Genomic DNA, 6,000 nt, shown 5'->3' with positions numbered 1-6,000 from the left:
AATTAAGTAAATTTCAATGCTTTATATTATGTGTAGATTTAATTTAAATGGAAATGATTGCGGAATGATTCAAGGCTAAAACTCCATTAGAGGGGGTTGAGAAACCTTGATGAAAGCTTGATTCCAATTATCGGAGATTGTCGTAATTTCCTTTCCACTCTAGAAACGTTTAGTTCACTATGAGAATGGGTTTAATCGTTCACATGCTAATTATTAATTGGTAGGAATGCCATGTGTAATTAGGGATTAGGAAGAACCGATTGTTTGCGTGAAGCAGTTCAATTCGGATTCTGACGACTTCATCGCTAGTGGATTAAGTTGAGTTAAGGTGGAATCAATCCCCCTCTAACTCCTTAACATCGAATCAACGTAGCATTCCCTTAGTTGTCGATAATCGACTAGTTGCATTTCGTGGGTAGTTGCATCGTAGTCTAGTTTGTAAATTCGTAAATCTCTCATTGACTTAAGAACGATTTCTTAGACTTAGAAAACAATCCATGCTAGGGAACTAGGAGTGGAACGAACTTCCTACTCCACTTAGTGCAATTCGCATCGAGAGTAGAAGCTTTGATAAATTGAGATAGTAAAAGAATAGTTTTAGTTTACTTACGTTGTGAATTCATCGTTCATTTCGTAGGTAGACTATACATTTTATAGTTATCAATAAACTAACCTCAATGTTCGAATGTATTCAAGCCGTGTAGTGTTGTTGGTTGTTGTCACTTTTTTTTGCTCTACTTCCTTGCTGTAAATTTTAGAGAGTGAAATAAGTAAATGATTGACCATGAATTTAAGAAGAAGTGAAAGGGGTAAAGATTTGGGCGCGCAATCTAATTGAGAAGAATACAAGAAATTAGGGATGAAGGAAAATATGTGAAATGCCAACGCTACCCCTAGGTGGGCACTTCGGCTACCGGTTACGGGTTGGAAAATATGTGGTCAGGAATCGTACGTAGCCACACATCACGCGCACTGAAGAAGCCCTCTAAATAAATAGGATCCAAAGTTCAGGTTGTGAGGGAGTGATATTCTCCTTCAGGATAATCAGGCACGTGCTCAGCATGGTGGAAATACCACACCGATCTCTGATGTACTTTGCCGATCTGTGTTACTAGATCGCATCAACAAGCTACGAGATCACTCCAGAACAGTTCGTATCATTATACAGATCGTTCTATATCGTGACTCAGCTTACCCTCTAGAAGCAATCATGAATGAATCTACACATACACAAATCACTGCTGCCAGCTATTGACCACTGCCGCAAGCTACTAAGCTAGGCTACTAATCCCCATCATTACAGCAGACCTATGAGCATAGTTCTCACATGCCTCCACAATCTTCACCCTCCATTTGTGCTGTTCTTTACACGTGTTGGGTGAGGATTCACTTTCATCACCTATAAATACTCCCCATATGAACTACGCCAGACCTGATTCTTCTCTCCCTCTAGAATCAAGAGAAGATACGTAGGCAGTTCGCTCCTCGATGAACTCGGTCTTAACCATATTCTAATCCATTCTCCCTCTCTCTCCTTGTATTTAAAGGGAAGACCAAAATGCACATTTACATTGGCGCCGTCTGTGGTCTCGATTTCTTGAGAAACCACCTAACAAATCCTAAAACCTAAAACCAAGATTCTCAAGCCCACGAAGCATGGCAAGCCTCGAATCTCAAATCTAGAGTTTAGCTGGTCAACTAGGAGTGATGAATGAACAAATCACCCTGCTCAGGCAGGAGAACGTTATACTTCGCACGCAAGTAGACACTCAGACTCCACCTCCTCCCCTAGCAGAAGACAACATTAACGAAGTCAATCAACAGATTAACGAATTGTCACAACGGATCGATCAAAGTGCTGTCAAGAAAGAGGCCACCAAGATCGTCCAAAAAATGTTGAAGACATACCGCACGTCTCCGTTTACTGCTAAAATACTGAGCAGAGCTTCTCCTCCAGATTTCATTCAACCACGTTTTCCGATGTATAATGGCAGTGCGTGTCCTGGTCAGCACGTAGCCTGCTACATTCAAAGTCTGGCACTCTCTAGCGCACCGGAGTTTGACCATTTTCATTGCCGTCTATTTCCGCCAGTCTCAAAGATGGCGCATGCGATTGGTTGTTTTCACTCGAGTCAGACTCAATAAAGACCTTCGAGCAACTCACCGATTTGTTTGCTAGTCAGTACGTCCACAACAGACGTAAGAAAGCTGATCTTGATTCATTGTTCCAACTCTTACTGGGCGAAGATGAAACCATTCGTGAATTTCTAAGTCGATTCAAAGCAGAACTACTATGCATGGAAGCTGGCCTGAAAGAATCATTTGCCACCTTGGCATTCTCCAACGCCTGTCGTGTGCGCAACACAACACTCGCCAGATCATTGATGAAAGAACGCCCTGAGACGTTATCCGAGCTGTACGCACGCGTGGAGAAGTACATTAAGCTACAGGAAGGACTAAGGCGCCAAGGCCTACCAGAAGAAGAAGAAGTAGCAGCAATTTCGATGACCCCTCAGCTTCAAAAGAGTGACCCAGACAACAACCACAACAGCAAGAACGAAAGTTAGGAAGCTGAATGAACAATGACCGTGAGTTCCCTGTCCTCACACGATCTCCCAATTACATACTGGAAAAGATCAAGCGAGCTGCATACTACCGACCTGATGTACGACAACCAGCAGATCGACCAGACAAGCCTTACTGCGCCTTTCATCGAGCAAAATGTCACGAAACCGATACGTGTTGGGGGCTAACGCATTACCTTCAGGACTTCATCAAAGCAGGACACATCAAGTAGTACACCAACATCGCTGATGGCGATCTGCGCCATAAACTGATGGCTCATAGGCTACGCAGCCGAACTCCACCCCGCCTTGATCGCCACAACGATCAAACTTGATCTCGCAGCAGAGGACGTCCCAGAGACTATTCCTGCCATGAGCGACACCTGCACTCATCATATCGTGACAATGAAAGAACTATTCACATGATCACTTTCCCTGACGACTCCGTTAGTTCTTCTAGAGAGAAAAGAAGACGTGTGGGTGCCCTTCAAGAAGTTTACCATTTCTCCTCACAAGCAGCACCTGCCCCGTGAAGTTCAGGTCACAACACCAGACACATCACTTTCACAGAATCCGACCTCAACAAAGTTTGCCTCCCGCACAACGATGCGCTCGTAGTTCATGTCAAAATCAGCGACTGGACAGTTAAGCGTGTTTTGATTGACCCTGGTAGTTCATGTGACATTTTGTTCTACCCCACAATCCAGGAGATGAACTTACCCAAGTCAGTCTTCATAGATCCGATTGCTCCTCTTTACGGGTTCAATGGCTCTAGAGCCGACCCAATTGGTGATATTATACTCCCAGTTTCAGTGGGATCACGAGAAGATAAAGTCAGCTTCAATATTCATTTCAGTGTCTTAAATATCAAGTCGTCTTACAATGCCATCCTAGGACGGTGTTAGATTCATCAAATGCAGGTGGTACTGTCAACGCTGCATCAAGTCCTTCGTTTTCCAGGCCCTAGGGGCATGATGGAGCTTTGAAGCAACCAACTCAAGGCCTATCATTGTAATCAAATCCTCTCAGCGAATAAAACTGCCGATTCACCTGTCAGCACAAGGAAAGAGCCCACCAGCTACACGATGGCCAAAGACTTGGTCGCTGAAGTCAAAGGCAATGCACCAAATCAGAACACTGGGGGGGGGCTCTAGCAAGAAGGTCTATCCATTTGTCTAGACCCCGAAGGTCGCTAAAGCAGTTATTGATCCAACGATCGGGACCCTCGAGAATCGCGCTCCTTGATCGGTAGCTCCACTTGTTCAGACCCCAGAGGTCGCCCCACCAGATCCCATACAACCAATACAGCTTCAGAAAATTACTCCAGCCTCTGTTGTTATGACCACATAAGTCATCTCAGACCCTGTTGTAGTAACCACAGAAGACGCTCCGGTTCCTGCAGCCACTCCCATTACTAATCAGACCGACAAAGCATCTACAGAGAGCAGTCCCCTAGAAGATGTTCACCCACCACATGCCACCATACAAGCTGAAGAAAGGCAAAGAGTGAACTTAGGAACATAAGATGATCCTAAGTCCATCTATGTAGGGGCTAACCTCGATCCAACACTCAAAGCCCAGCTTGTAAACTTTTTATTCATGAATAAAGATGTTTTCGCTTGGTCGTATATTGATGTGTCGGGTATAGATCATAACATTACATGCCATAGATTAAATGTCAATCCTAATGCCCGACCAGTTCGACAGCAACCTAGGAGACTATCACTACGTTTTCAAAAAGCAATCAACGATGAGGTCGACAAACTCAAGCAAGTCGGTTTCATCCGGAAGGTCAACTACCTAGATTGGATAGCTAACATAGTGGCAGTTCCAAAGAAGAATGGCACGGTTCGCCTTTGTGTTGATTTCACCAATGTCAACCAAAAAACACCCAAAGACAGCTTCCCATTACCTATAATCGACCGACTTGTGGACCAAACATGTGGCCACGAGCTCCTATCCTTCATGGATGCATATAGTAGGTACAACCAAATACCACTTGCTGAGGAAGATCAAGAGAAGACATCCTTCATTACAGAGCAGGGAATTTATTGCTGCAACGTCCTCCCGTTCGGCCTCCAGAACGCCGGAGCGACGTATCAACGTCTGGTAACTGACATGTTCTAGGACATATTAGGGGATACTATGGAAGTCTATATTGATGACATGGTCGTCAAGAGCAAGAAAGCAGGTGACCACCTCACTCACCTTGAGCAAGCGTTCTCCAGGTTACACCGAACTCGAATGAAGCTGAATCCAAAAAAATGCCTTTTTGGAGCGTCCTACGGAAAATTTCTGGGATATCAGGTCTCACAATGCGGGATCGAAGCTAACCCAGACCAAATCCGGGCGTTCTTAGATATTCCCGACCCGCAGACAAAGAAGTTGAGGACCTATACTTCTAGGATCAACTCGGTGTCATGGAAATCCGATGTCACCAAAAGCAGCAATCACGACACCTCCGAGGCTAAACGATGGGGCTCTCGGTGAGCCATACGGCTTTCATAAGCTAAATATGCTCTCGAAAAGCAACGACAAAAAGAACTCTCATGAGCAATACTGGGCTCATAGCCTCTCCAATTCTCACTAAGTTGATGACCTATACTTCTAGGATCAACTTGGTGAGAACACTCTCAGTGAGCAGTACACCTTTAGAGGCTAAATACGCTCTCAGTGAGCCATACGTTTTCATAAGCTAAATACGCTCTCCGCGAACAGCACGCTCTCATGAGCTTACATGATCATAGTCTCTCCAATTCTCACTAAGTTGAGGACCTATACTTCTAGGATCAACTCGATGAGAACGCTCTTAGTGAGCAGTACACCTTTAGAGGCTAAATACGCTCTCAATGAGCCATACGCTTTCATAAGCTAAATCGCTCTCGCTTTGGAGCGAAGACGCTCTCATTGCGTGGATGCAACCCATCACTAATTTGGGGGCTTCATAGCCTCTCCAATTCTCACTAGTAGAGGACCTATACTTCTAAGATCAACTCAGTGAAATCGCTCTCTTGCGCAATACTTAATGAGCACAACGGTTTCTTAAGCTAAATCTCAGACTCCATAGCCACTATGGACCACAACCATCATAAACAAAACACTAGCTACAAACAATCAAGCATAAGCAAAAACATGCATTCCATACATATTCATCAATAGAACTGCCGGCCCAAGGCTGGGAAACCAGTTCGCGAATTCTCCGATCTGCTGGGTTTACCCAGGAAATCCAGATCGGTAGTTCTTACAAGTGTTGCAAAACATCGAGCTGCCACTTTCGTGGAAACCAGCTCATTAAGTATCTATACCAAAAGGAAAACTGCTCAGGCAAGCCTGAGAAACCAGCTCTATTGTTTAACTCTCTTACAGAGAGGAGAACTCATAACACATCCAAAAATTTGCCTCAACACTTAAAGAGAAAAGTCTAAAAAGTCATCGT

The sequence above is a fragment of the Coptis chinensis genome, chromosome 4 (assembly GCF_015680905.1).
Source record: "Coptis chinensis isolate HL-2020 chromosome 4, ASM1568090v1, whole genome shotgun sequence".
Taxonomy (NCBI): domain Eukaryota; kingdom Viridiplantae; phylum Streptophyta; class Magnoliopsida; order Ranunculales; family Ranunculaceae; genus Coptis; species Coptis chinensis.
The sequence above is the reverse complement of the archived record's forward strand: the minus strand, read 5'-3'. Positions refer to the sequence as shown.